The sequence below is a fragment of the Octopus bimaculoides genome, chromosome 7, assembly GCF_046866305.1.
Source record: "Octopus bimaculoides isolate indiv1 chromosome 7, ASM4686630v1, whole genome shotgun sequence".
Lineage (NCBI taxonomy): Eukaryota > Metazoa > Mollusca > Cephalopoda > Octopoda > Octopodidae > Octopus > Octopus bimaculoides.
The window spans coordinates 80,446,982-80,461,981 of NC_142934.1; positions in this window are offsets into that span (position 1 = coordinate 80,446,982).

The window sequence follows — 15,000 nt, forward strand, 5'->3', positions numbered from 1 at the left end:
GTGGTATTGTTTCAGTTGTGCTCGTTTGTTTGTTTGTCCGTGGACAAGATATCTCAAGAACCGCTGGATGGATTCGGATGAAACTTTCAGGGATGTTTGACCTCGTAACTGGCACAAACTGATTAGATTAGGGGATCGATCCGGTACTGGACAAGGATTCTGGATTATCTTTCCTACTTTTTTTAACATAATTTTTGAGAGCGGTCAGGTTCATTTTTAGTATTCCCGTTTGTGAGAGCATTCGAGCTTATTTAACATATTCTCATTTTAAAATTGATCTGTGGCTAATCGTTGAGAAGACGTTGGTGTTGCCCTGGTGGAGGTTTGCGCTCCCTGAGCGCTATTATTATTATTATAATTTTTATTATTATTATTACTATTATTATTTTTTTTATCATTATTATTATTATTATTATTATTTTATGTTTGACTTTTGTTTTGCATTTGTACAAGTTGGATCCAAGTCTCACCCAGAGACCTCAAGAGACAACAAGTTAGAAGTTCATGTAGGTGTTATGCCTAGGGTACCATATATTTGGATTTGTACAGTTTTGTTCAAGTGAATGTTTAAGAAACCATAAGAAAATTATGTTTGCTTTAAAATTTGAGATCACATAGACAGTATTTTACGTAGGATATGGGCAGTTCCCATGAGCACTATCTTTTGGACTTCAGCCATTTTGGGGTTTCCTGGTATCTGAGCTAGGTAGTAATCAGCCCGTTTCGCTGTCATTCCCAGGGCACCTATGACAATAGGTATTGTTTTCGTCTTCAGATTCCACATTTTGCTAATTTCTATTTCAAGATCTTTATATTTGCTCAGTTTTTGGTAGGTCTTGACAGATACGTTTATATCAATTGGGACAGTCATATCAATGAGGAGGCATGATTTTTGTCTGAAGTCTTTCAGTATGATGTCTTGCCTATTTGCGTCTATCTTTCTGTCAGTTTGAATGGTGAAGTTCCAGAGGAGTGCAATGTGATCATTTTCAAGTACTGGGGGTGGTTTGTGTTCCCACCAGTTTTTATCATGGGGCAAGTCCAGGTTTTTGCATATTACCCAGTGAATATATTGTGCAGCTCTATCATGCCTGTTGAGATACTCTGTAGGCGCAAGCAGACTGCACATGGAGACAACATGATCGATGGTCTCATTTTGTTGTTGGCATATACGACATAATGGGGAGCTGCCGTTCTTTAATATGTTGGCCTGGTAGTTCTTTGTAGGTAGGCATTGATCTTGGGCTGCTATGATAAACCCCTCTCTTTCTGATTTCAATCCAGAGGCCATTAACCATTGGTGGGTAAGGGCTTTGTCAATATCTGCATTATTCGCTCTCTTTGGGTATTTGCCATTGAGAGGTTTTCCATGCCATTTTTCAGTCATAATAGCTAAGGCAGCAATTTTAGCACGGGTTTTCAAGCGCTTAGCTTTTTCTGTAGGTGTTTCTAGTTCGTCTAATTCTTGAATTTGTTGCAATTGGAATTCACTTAGATATTCCTTTGCCTGTTTTGTTACTGAGTAAGATGCTTTCTTGCTTTCATATTTTAAGACAAGTTTTAGCATCCAGTCCTCAGAGTTTTTCATATAGGTGTCTAGGCCAATTGTGGCTACCTTCATTGATAATGCCAGCTGTAGTAGTCCTCGACCTCCCTCTTTTCTTGGCAGATAAAGACGTTCTATATCTGCCTTAGGGTGGTGCATTCTATGCATTGTCAACAGTTTTCGTATTTTTCTGTCAACATTACATATTTCAGTAATTGACCAGTTAACGATGTTGAAACTGTAAGTCACGACTGGTATGGCTAGAGCATTGATCGCTTCGATCCTGTTTCTCGCGTTCAGCTCTGTCTTCAGTATTGCTCTCACCCTGCGATAACATTCTCTTCTGATCCTTTCCCTCATCACTGAGTGCTTGATATTGTCCCCTTCAATTACCCCTAGGTATTTGTAGCTCTCCGCTGGTTCTAACTCTTTTATGACATTTTGCTGGTCAAGGTTCACATTAGATGTATTTGTCATTTTTCCTTTGATAAAGATAGCTTTTGCACATTTATCAAGGCCAAATTGCATCCTGATGTCATCACTGAATTGTTTAACAATCGCTAGTAGGCCTTTGAGTTGTTGGTCATTTTTTGCAAAGAGCTTTAAATCATCCATGTAAATGAGATGATTTATATTTTTATCAAATATTTTATAACCATACTGTGCATCATTGAGCAATTTATTATTATTATTATTATTATTATTATTATTACTATTATTATTATTATTATTATTATTATTATTATTATTATTATTATTATTATCACCTCCACCTTAGCGAAGAGTTTATTTCAGATATTCTCATCTTAAAAATCATCACTGGCTGATCGTTGAGAGGACATTGGTATTGCTTTGGCAGAGGTTTGTGTTCTCTGAGTGCTCTTGTTAATTATGTTTTCACGAAACAGCTACGTTTCAGAGGACAATTGTCGGTGTTCATACAATTAATATCATATATAATACAATTAGTATGCCGCTTGGGATGTGTGATCGTGTTTTGCAAGTATAACCCTGTTTAAAGTTCCAAAGAATGTTTAGGATATAAGAAGAAAGTTCTTCAGTTATTACTTAAAGCTTCGTTATTAGGATACTAGAAATTACGTTGCTACTATACTAATTGTTTAATCCCCACATCTGACAGGGTTCATTTTTGCTATATAAATCTGTTTGGTTAAGTCTGAGAATGTGGGCGCACAACTCCCATTATTTTGAATTAGGATGTGTCAAACTACTAATATCATTGTCCTGTTGAGTTTACTAATATTTGATGCTGTTACAAGAACAGCAACATTGAAGTGGCAGAATAGGAGACTTTTATAGTGAATGTTTTAAAATTTGATCGAAAGTTGAAGAGTAAATGTTTTTTTTTTTTAATCATTAATATCTGCAACTTATTTGTTTTTACCTGTGCGGGAAATAGTGAATTGTACCAGGTAACTCTCTTCTGCGAGTGTTTATTGGCAGAAGAAAATAAAAAGACAATCCCCAAATATAAAAATTTCTTGATTTTGTTTTCCTTGTGTATAAATTGTGTTCCTTATATATGAATTACAACTAACGTGTTAAGGCGGTGAACTAATATACTGCATTTTATGTCATTCAAATCCCGTACGTAACAGTGTATATTCAAGGTGTTATTTCTTATTTCATTATTGCCCACAAGGGGCTAAACATAGAGGGGACAAACAAGGACAGACACAGGGATTAAGTCGATTACATCGACCCCAGTGCGTAACTGGTACTTAATTTATCGACCCCGAAAGGATGAAAGGCAAAGTCGACCTCAGCGGAATTTGAACTCAGAACGTAACGGCAGACGAAATACTGCTAATCATTTCGCCCGGTGTGCTAACGTTTCTGCCAGCTCGCCGCCTTACAAAGTGTTATTTCTATGACCGTCAGTGGTACCTCTACCTCCAGCATCAGTCATGCATTCATGGATAATCTTCTTACCAGAAGTTCATAGTGAAGTATCTTTTTTATACTTACGATTATGAATTTCTTTACCACTGACTCTTAATTACTTAGTATGCATTTTAGGAACGTTGTAACATGTTCAGATGATTAGGTTAGCTCTAAGTTTCAAACCTTTTCGATTTCCTAGTTGTTACAATACTATTATACAAATAGGTACAGGATAGCGGTTTGGTTTAATAAGTTCGCTTTACAACCACGATGTTTCGAGTCTTATTCCACTGCGTAGTGTTGCCTTGTAATGCACTGTGTCTAGTTGATTGTGCTTAATTATTATGTTAATAGTATACATGTTGTCGAAAGCTCGTAAATTCAGGCGTGTTTAATTTAGTTGAAAGAACAAATGAATCCTCATCATCGAACCACAGCCATTTAGATAAGATAAAGTGTTGTTATTAACAGTATCGTAGATAATATTTATGTTCACGGTCCTATCCTCAGCGATAATGAATAATTTTCTTACCAGAATATCCTTAGCGATACCTGGGGAGTATTTTCAGTAGTGAGTGAACACTTCAATCGAATGTTGGACTTTTTTATCTACTTCTTTGCACGCCTTGCAATAATAAACTGCGTTATTTTTTCAAAACTTTCATTTGCCGAGACGTTATATGTCCTAATACTTATTATTTTTAAAAACTAGTACGGAAATATTGGAATAAGGGTGGTTAGATAAGCTATGGATATAATGCAAACTCTCTTTCGGTTCGTGAAATGGATATATAATATTTCTTTCAATAGAAACAGAAACAAATAATTTGAGAGTTTTGAAGAAATTATTTGCAGATGTTAACATAATTTTCCCGGTATAAATTAAACATTAATGTATAGCCATCTACGATATCGGTAGCTTAAACTGACCCAAAGAGCCTATAGCAAACTCATATATCTTCAAATTGGATTCCATATCCAGTAATCAACTTAGAAGAGAACTAAAAGGTTCCTAGCTGCAATAATATTATCAATTTCCTCTCTAGTAATATTAGAAATCCTGATAGTAAATGTAAGAGCGTTGCTCAAAAATAAAGTGAGACACATAAATTGTGACTTTCAGAACTCAAGCTGTTGGGAGGAGGTTTCGCTTCTTTTTAACTTCGAAGTTCTACTGGGTTATTTCGCACGTATTATTCCACGGAGTCAAATACATACTGTATTTCATTTTAGGTAATATACGATCTATAAATATTTAATCATTCTAAATAGGTTAGATTTTGATGGGTTTATAAGTCGAATCATAAGTTTTTATCAATAAAAAATCAGGGTTAGGGTTAGGGTATAGGCGTAGGAGTGGCTGTGTGGTAAGTAGCTTGCTTACCTTGACTTCCGGTCATGCGCATTGGTTACTTCCGGTAGACACGAGGAACAGAGTGGATGGATGTTTTTCAACTCCGTCCAATATTGAACTATTGAGAAGCCAGTCGTGGTAGGTGGAATTGTTTTTCTTTTGAGCTGGGTGAGAATTATTGTTGTATATATTTTTCCACAAGCTCTGGGCAATTCCCCTTCTTTATGCGACTGTAGTTCTTGCTCGCTTTGCGAGAAAAATCTGTGTTCCTCGTTCGTCGTTGTGGGTGGGCGTGCCAACACAGCGACGAAGGGGAAAATTTCTTCGTAAAATTTGGTGTGGCATTTTTGCCAATTTAATTCTGCATGTGGATTTACCATTACGAAGAAGGTGAACTTTTGAATTGTTTCAATTCTCATGAAATTTTGTGTGGCATTTTTTGCCAAATTTGAACATTCTCTGTGAATTTACTCTGCATTGCGGAGTGTGTCAAGAACAGAACTCAGACAGCTGGAGTACCAGTCGAAGTGAACTTTTTTGTTCAGAAAATAGGATTCCCTGCCGGAACATAACTATTTTCTTTTCTCATTTCATTTATTTCTTCTTCTAATTTTGGTTTTCCTTTTGTTCTTTTTCCTTTTCTTTTTCTCTTTTCTCATTTCTTCTTTCTATATTTTTCTTTTTTCTTTTATACGAACTGTGTTTATTTTCCTTTGAACTTTTTTAAAAAACATGGCAAAGGAACGGAGCGCTGCCCTGGAGTGGGAATTGTGCCCACACAGGCAGTGTTTGGATGAGATGGAGAAGAGGACAGTGGTCATGCGGACCTATTGTAGGTCACGCAATACCATTGCCCTCTTCAACAAAGAGGTTGTTGAAAGAGAGCTGGCAATTTGTTTTGCCAGCGAAGAAACTTTTTGTCTCCAGGGTTGTCAAGTTCGCAACGGTGTGGTTGTTGTTCGACTCCCCTGAGAAAGCTGCTAATGCGGCCAGTCGGACTCTGCAGGGGGGGGGGGATTTTGTGCCTCCCCTCTTACTGCGGAAGGAGAACAATTAGAGCATGGGTTCATGGACTACACCCAGGTGCCAAGGCCGAGTCGATCGTTGATTGATACCATCCGGCAGGGCTTGGGGGACAGTGGATCCAGGCTCCTTAATGTGCACATGTCACCTGCGGTCAACTGGAAGGGCGCCAAGGCGACATTGACCTTGTGGACTCCAGTGGCCGTAGATAACATGTGCTTCCCTTATTTTTTGAAGATGGCTGGGGCCAGGTATCCCGTGATAATCGAAGATCGTCGTCCCAAGTGGCACCTGTGCCTGGAACCTGGCCATATCAAGAAGAACTGCCCCGAGGGCCGAGGTAAGGCCCCGGAGCAAAAGAAAAAAGGAAAAGGTGCCTCCCCCCCCCCCTATTGATGGGGAGACGGAGGAAGTCGTGGAGGTGGGTGCCTCCACGAAAAGAAAAAGAAAGGTGAGCAACGACAGAAATAGAAACAGAAATAGAAACAGCTTGTGACAAGGAGGACTTGCCTCCATTGATCCGGGCCAACCAATACAGGTTTTCCTGCAGGCAACAGGATACTTGCTTAGTGGCCCGGATGATGAGGATTAATGTGTTAAATTTTTTGATTTATTTGTATTGAACTATATTGAATGTATTGAACAATGTTTTCGAGGGGTTATCGGTCGTCGGGCGCCGGTACCACTCCAATCTTTATTTCATCTTTTTGTTATCACTCTCATCTCATTAATGTCTGTGTGCAACCCGCAGCTACTTTATGTTTGCCTGTCCTTGTTCGTCCCCTCTTTGTAAGGCCTTAATGGCCAATATTTAATGAAATAAAGTAGCTTGCTTACAAACCACATGATTCCGGGTTCAATCCCACTGCGTGGTACCTTGGGCAAGTGCCTTCTACTATAGCCTCGGGGTCGATAAATTAAGTACCAGTTACACACTGGGGTCGATGTAATCGACTTAATCCCTTTGGGAGACGTAAACTGAAGGAAGCCCGTCGTATATATGTATGTGTGTGTGTATAAGTTTGTGTGTCTGTGTTTGTCCCCCCAACATCGCTTGACAACCTATACTGGTGTGTTTACGTCCCCGTAACCTAGCGGTTAGGCAAAAGAGATCGATAGAATAAGTACTAGGCTTGCAAAGAATAAGCCCTGGGGTCGATTTGTTCGACTAAAGGCTGAGCTCCAGCATGGCCACAGTCAAATGACTGAAACATGTAAATGAGTCGGTGTATAAATATAGACACACACACACACATACACACACACATATATATGGAAAGTGAGAGAGAGAGAGAGAGAGAGAGAGAGAGAGAGAGAGAAATGTACTTTCACAACTGAACGTGTGCGTGCATGTGTGTGTGTGTGTGTGTGTGTGTGTGTGTGTGTGTGTGTGTGTGTGTGTGTGTGTGTGTTCGTGTCTGCATAACTATGCCCCACAAACCTATGCCCCACAAACCTATGCTTCATTATATATCAATATATTATCACCTCTCAATGGAATCAGGACAAATATATTCAAGGAATACCTGATGAGCCACCTGTATAGGCGGCGAGTTGGCAGAAACGTTAGCGCGCCGGGCGAAATGCTTATCGGTATTTCGTCTGCCACTGCGTTCTGAGTTCAAATTCCGCCGCGGTCGACTTTGCCTTTCATCCTTTCGGGGTCGATATAATCGACTTAATCCGTTTGTCTGTCCTTGTTTGTCCCCTCTGTGTGTAGCCCCTTGTGGGCAGTAAAAAAATAGATATTTCGTCTGCAGTTACGTTCTGAGTTCAAATTCCGCCGAGGTCAACTTTGCCTTTCATCCTTTCGGGATCGATAAATTAAGTACCAACTACACACTGGGGTCGATGTAATCGACTTAATCAGTTCGTCTGTCCTTGTTTGTCCCCTCTATGTTTAGCCCCTTGTGGTCAATACAGAAATAAGAAACGTTAGCACGCCGGGCGAAATGCTTAACGCTATTTCCTCTGCCAATACGTTCAGAGTTCAAATTGACTTTGCTTTTTATGTTTCGGGGTTGATAAATTAAGTACCAGTTGCGTACTGGAGTCGATCTAATAGACTATCCCCTTCCCCCAAAATTTCGCGCCATTCTTAAGGCAGCCAAATGGCAGAATCGTTAGCACCACGGACAAAATGCTTAGTAGCGTCTCGATCGTCTTAACGTTCTGAGTTCAAATTCCGCCGAGATCTTCTATGCCTTCATTACCTTCAGGTTCATGAGTGCATATCTCAAATATAACACATTTGCATTGTTACCACTTTGATAAATTATCATATGGAGAAGTAAATACAATTTTTTTAATGACTCGGTCTGAATATTTGTATAGATTTTGTGACATCATTCATACTTTATGGCAGCCATGACAAATTTAATGGCAGCCATGACAAACTTCATAATGTCTTTTCATGAAATATCTCTACGGCTAAAGTTTGTACGATTAAAGAATTGCAAGAACTATTCAATTTGTTAATCATAAACATGTAAACAACATCAGATGTTCCATGTCAAGTTCTTTTATCTAACTTTATAGAGTATGAAGAATGATAAACTCTTATCCTACATTGATCATTTTCTGTCTCTAGAAATGGAATATTCTTCGTTTTCATAAGATTTTTCAAGAGTTATTTGGATATATGGTGCAGCATTAATTGGCCAGTTTTGGCAGCTGTCGCAAATTATTACAAAACTAATAAGTACTAGAAACCCTTGAAAGATTTCACACAAGCCATCAACAATAGCTTTCAGTTAATTAATCGTCATATCCAGAAAGTGTTTTATTGGAAAATATGTAATCCTTTCAAAGAATATCAGATTTGTTATGTTATAACAAGTCTTATGATGATCTGTTGTCGTTACTATGTTTACTATAGTTTTATTTTATTTTTCTCATTGTTATCCAATAGAAATGGGAAAATAATTGTTGTCCGTTAGTCCTTAGTCTAAATTATTAACTTCAAATTCTAAAATATTAGCATAACCTGATAAAAACAGGTAAATTATAAACCGTTTGTACTGCAACTAACACAATGATTTGTGTGTATTTGTGTGTGTGTAATTTTGTGAATGTGTTAGTGTGTGTGTGTATTTGTGTAGGTGAATGGTCTAAAAAATGTTTTCCAACTAAACATTTTTCAGTTAAAACGTTGCTTATACATACATATGTATGTAAATACATACATACATATATATATATATATATATATATATATATATATATATATATATATATATATATACAATTAAACCTTGGGAGAGGCATTATGCCGGGAATAAACACACGCACTGGTTCAGTCCTTTATTAATTTATATAGTTTTTTTGTTAAATTATTTCATTGCACTCTTGCAATCTCTTCAGTAACTTGTCTCTCCACTTCCATTTGTAAATGGAGAGACAAGTTACTGAAGAGATTGCAAGAGTGCAATGAAATGATTTAACAAAAAAGTATATAAATTAATAAAGGACTGAACCAGTGCATGTGTTTATTACCGGCATAATGCCTCTCCCAAGGTTTAATTGTATTTCTTTCAACACACGTATTCACATCAAGAATCTTGCACACGAAATACACATACGAAATATATATATATATATATATATATATATATATATATATAATTTTTAAAGTTTTAGCAAAAAGAACGCTATTACCTACATACAGGCATCCGCGAATGCGCCCGTGCACACACGCACACACGTTCATACGCGCAAACACGTATATATATATATATATATATATATATATATATATACATATATTATAAATTAACTACCAACAAAAATAATTGGTAAGCTAACTCATAAAATCATCACCAAAATAGCAGAAAAAAAAACGACAGTGAGGGTATGCAGACTCTTCAAGAATCGATCCTTTTGGTTATATTAATAATAATAAAGGAGTTACGACGCAAAAACGTATAAATTCAAATGAACATATTTATCTTCTTCAATATATATTTCAGTATAAAGAATTCATTAATAGGCTTAAATCAAAATTTCTTTACACATCATTCAGGAATAAATATAACATCAGAAAAAATACACTCCGTTTAAAAACTCAAACCGTTCATGGCGAAAAAATTTCACAATTACAAAAACCGAACAAAATTTTTAAAGTTTTAGCAAAAAGAACGCTATTACCTACATACAGGCATCCGCGAATGCGCCCGTGCACACACGCACACACGTTCATACGCGCAAACACGTATAGCGTTCTTTTTGCTAAAACTTAAAAAATTTTGTTCGGTTTTTGTAATTGTGAAATTTTTTCGCCATGAACGGTTTTGTGTTTTTAAACGGAGTGTATTTTTTCTGATGTTATATTTATTCCTGAATGATGTGTAAAGAAATTTTGATTGAAGCCTCTTAATGAATTCTTTATATTGAAATATATATTGAAGAAGATAAATATGTTCATTTGAATTTATACGTTTTTGCGTCGTAACTCCTTTATTATTATTATTATTATTATATATATATATATATATATATATATATATATATATATATATATATATATATATATATGACCACAGTCTAATAACTGAAACAAGTAAAAGATATATATGTATGTACTCATACATTCGGGCACGCACAGTACTCTCACATGTACATAGGTATAGTTATGCAAACACGCGCGCGCACACACACACGCAGACACACACAAGCAATGACACACACATACACACACATATATATATCCCGATACTATAATCTCTCTCGAAAGTTACTTTTGCAAAGAAAAAACGCTTTTCTCTAATCCAGTCTTCTTTTCAGAACGATGATACACACACTAGTTTCCATCCCACTAGTTTCCAAAATTTTATTTTCTCATCCATATGTGCCTTCGTGTCGTTATCTGGCAAAATTGTAACATCAATGATTCGCTTTAATTAGAAGCATCATTTAATGCTATTTACATGGTTTCTAATTGCGAATGATATCTTGGCGGAATTCCACTTGATGTAATCCGTGCAGCACGGTCCACCTGTCGCTCTCTCTTCTAAGCAGCGATTTCTTTGCCTAGTGCAGCAGTTCAACCTTATGTTGTCTCAACCGGCATTATATATATATATATATATATGATATATCAGTAGAAGGAACTTTTTTTACAACAGTAAAACAGCAAACGCTTTTAATATTTAATATTTAATATTTTAATAAAGTTTGTTTTTTTCTTGGTGTTCAAATTTCATTATTTCATTATAAAACTAACGATTCCAAGTTGATGAGTATTGAACTGTCACGTTTCAAGAAAGGGACGATTTTGAAACAGGTGAAACAAGTAATGAGTGAAACTTGCATATATATATCGATTTAACTGATGGTTTCAAAGAATATTTAGATATTCAAAGAGATCTTCAATGACTTAATCTCGACAATGCATTGCTGTAGGATTGTGCTTAATTTAGTATTTTCATGAACGTGAAATTAAAGCCTTGAAAACAGAGTAGAGTCTTTTTTTTTAATACTTCAAAGTACTCCCAAGACGAAATGTTCATTTTTGTTTTGGTGTTCGCCTAACAAATTAGGATCCTAATTGATAGAACTAACAATTAAAACGCCCTTAAATTGTGCTTTACCCTTTTATATAAGAACACTTGAAAAATATAAATCCAACTAGATGCGATATTTACGGCCAGAATGCTTTTGATCTGAGAAGCTGATAGCAACAAATACCAACGCACTCTCAGCATTACTCCAACATCTATGAAGATCTAGTATTTCCGATACAAGCTTTACATTTCATTTAAATGTTTCAATATTTATGTACCTAATAACTTGTAAGTAGAAGAATAATTAAGTTGTCATCTGCTTATGAAAGAAGTGGATTAAAAGTAGATTAATTATTTGACAGAAGATAATGTAATTTGTTCTCAAGAAGTAGAAACCTAAACAATTCTTTAGAAAATCACTGCTAAATTTATTTATTTTTTGTTGTAATTCACAGGTTCTACACAGGTCCTACACTCCTAGCAAGCTATGATTTCACCTGCTTGAGGTTTAAACTACGAACTCGAAAATGTCGTGTATTCAGTGAGAAGAACCTGGACATGATATCCCACCTACACTGTTTAGTCATGCTTTGCATATCTGGAAGATCTGGCAGTGAACACAGAGGACATGAATGAGATGATGTTAACCGGGTCACGAAAGATTTGCACTTCGTTTGTGTTTATCACTAGCACTACTTTGATACGGTTATTAACACTGGTGCTATTTATGTGCATGTGAAATGGAATTTGTTCAGACAGAAAATGATAGTGTTGCAATAATATTTCTGTTGTGTGGCAAATGTGTTTGTGTGTTTATTGGCAAACGTAGCCAAACCAGTCAATAAACGTCCCACTGTGTGGTGGTACAACTCGCTAGAAGTGGCAGAAAAATTCTCCTCAAGCGAGCGGCTCAAAAGAGCTTATATGAAAAATAATGTGTTATCATGTGAAACTTAAAACACATCAAATCTGCTAAACAAGCTTTATACATATAGAGTGGCTGTGTGGTAAGTAGCTTGCTTACCAACCACATAGTTCCGGGTTCAGTCCCACTGCGTGGCACCTTGGGCAAGTATCTTCTACTATAGCCTCGGGCCGACCAAAGCCTTGTGAGTGGATTTGGTGGACGAAACTGAAAGAAGCCCGTCGTATATATGCATATATATGTATGTGTGTGTATATGTTTGTGTGTCTGGGTTTGTCCCCCCCCACCCACCAACATCACTTGACAACCGATGCTGGTGTGTTTACGTCCTCGTAACATAGCGGTTCGGCAAAAAGAGCCCGATAGAATAAATACTAGGCTTACAAAGAATAAGTCCTGGGGTCGATTTGTTCGACTAAAGGCGGTGCTCCAGCATGGCCACAATAAAATGACTGAAACAAGTAAAAGAGTATATATATATATATATATATATATATATATATATATATATATATATATATATATACTTCGGTTATTGGGCTGCAGCCTTGCTGGGGCTCTACCTTGAAGGGTTTAGTCGGTGAAATCAACCACAGTACTTAATTTTTAAGTATGATATTTATTACTATTGGTATGTTTTGCCAACCACTAACTAGAATGTAAACAAACCAACAACAATTGTCGGGCTGTGGTTCGTTCAGTCATAAAAACTAAGACACACACACACGCGTATACACACACGCGTATACACACACGCGTATACACACACACGCGTATACACACACACGCGTATACACACACACATACACAAGCACACATTCACTAACATATATGTATATGAGTGCATGCGTGGAAGCAGTGCATTAGTTGCCTGACAGAAAATCCTGTACTTTGTTCTCAAGAAGTAGAAACCTGAAAAATTCTTTAGATCTGTTGGCTGTTGATAGCACGCAGTCCAAATTAATTATTAGTAATTTGAACGATTGTTTTAATTTACAAGTCCAACACTCCAAACAAGCCTTCAAGAATCTGTGGATTAAACTACGAACTCGAAAATTTAGTCGTTTATTTAATGGGTTTTATTGAGGAAAGTCTAGACATATTATTCTACCTTTACAGTTCATAAATATATATACATACTACAGGTTTCTTTTAGTTATTGTCTACCAAAATCCATTTTAGGTTTTGCTCAGTCCGGGGTTATAGAAGACACATGCCCAAGGACTGAAGCTAAAACCACGTGATTGAGAAACAAACTTCTTACCACACAACCACAGCTGCATCTATATATACATATACAAGGGTTGGACAAAATCATGGAAACACCTAGCATCATAGATTCATGATTTTGAAATATCTATAAAACCGCCGACAGCTTGTTTATTTTTAGGGCTTTTGATTTCTTATTAGTGCTGCTTCATATGTTTTGTTAAAAATTGCTGTTTCTTTTCAGATATCATCAGAAAAAATTAATATTCTTCAAGATGACAGATCTATCGGACTTTCAAAGAAGTCAAATGGTTGGTGCTCGTATCACAGGCGCTATGGTAACGAAAACAGCCGAAATATTTGGTGCATCAAGAAGTACCGTATCGAAAGTAATGATAGCCTTTGAGAAAAACCTTGACAAAACAAAACTCCGGAAGAAAACCAAAACTTTCAGATACGCGAATTGTTAGAAAGGATCACAAAAGTACAGCTCCCAGAATTACTGCAGAGATTAATGACCACCTTAAGAACCCAGTTTCTACAAAAACTGTTCGCCGGGATCTGCACAAAGCCGGATTTCACAGGAGAGCTGCAATCAGAAAACCACTACTTTCAAAAACAAATGTTGCAAAACGTTTAGGGTGGAGTAAAAACCTACAGAATTGGTCCCTAGAGCAGTGGAAGAATGTAATGTTCTCGAACGAGTTATCCTTTACCTTATTTCCAACCACTGGCCGAGTATACGTGTGAAGACAGCTAAAAGAAGCATTTGACCCAGACGACCTTCTTCCAATTGTTAAACACGGAGGAGGTTCTGTGATAATTTGGCGGGGGGTTATATCTTGGTAATCCGCCAACCCAATGGTTTCCTTTCATAGCGGAATTAATATTCAAGACTATTTAAGCATTTTATCCGATAAAATTCATCCTTTGGTTGCGGAACTGTTTCCGGAAGGAAATGCGATCTTTCAGGATGATAATTCACCAATTCACACAGCTAAATATTTTACTGAATGGCACGAGGAATATTCTAGTGAAGTTGAACATCTTATCTCGACAGTCTCCAGATCTCAAGAATAAGTAAGGAGTCGATATCCTCCACCATCATCACTACAAGAACTGGAGACTGTTTTAGGTGAAGAATGGGCAAAAATTCCTTTGGAAACAATTCAAACTTTGTACGAGTTCATACCTCGTAGGATTCAAGCTGTAATTACTGTCAAAGGTGGTCCTACTCCGTATTAAAATAAATTTGCTTGGAATTTTAAGGTGTTTCCATTATTTTGTTAGAAATACATACACGAGGAGATTTCTCGTCAGATAAGCATTTTTGATTCATTTTTTTTTCTTTGAGAATAATAATTAGTGGGAAGTTAAATATTCCAAACCTGACAAAATCTTGTATTAATTAATTAAGAACTGCGATCTTATTAAGTGATCTCTTTACTCTGGAACACTTCGTGTCAGTTATGTTACTCAGCATCCAAAATTATATACATCAAGCGATTTCTAATCCTTCTAAATTTCATTTGTGCTA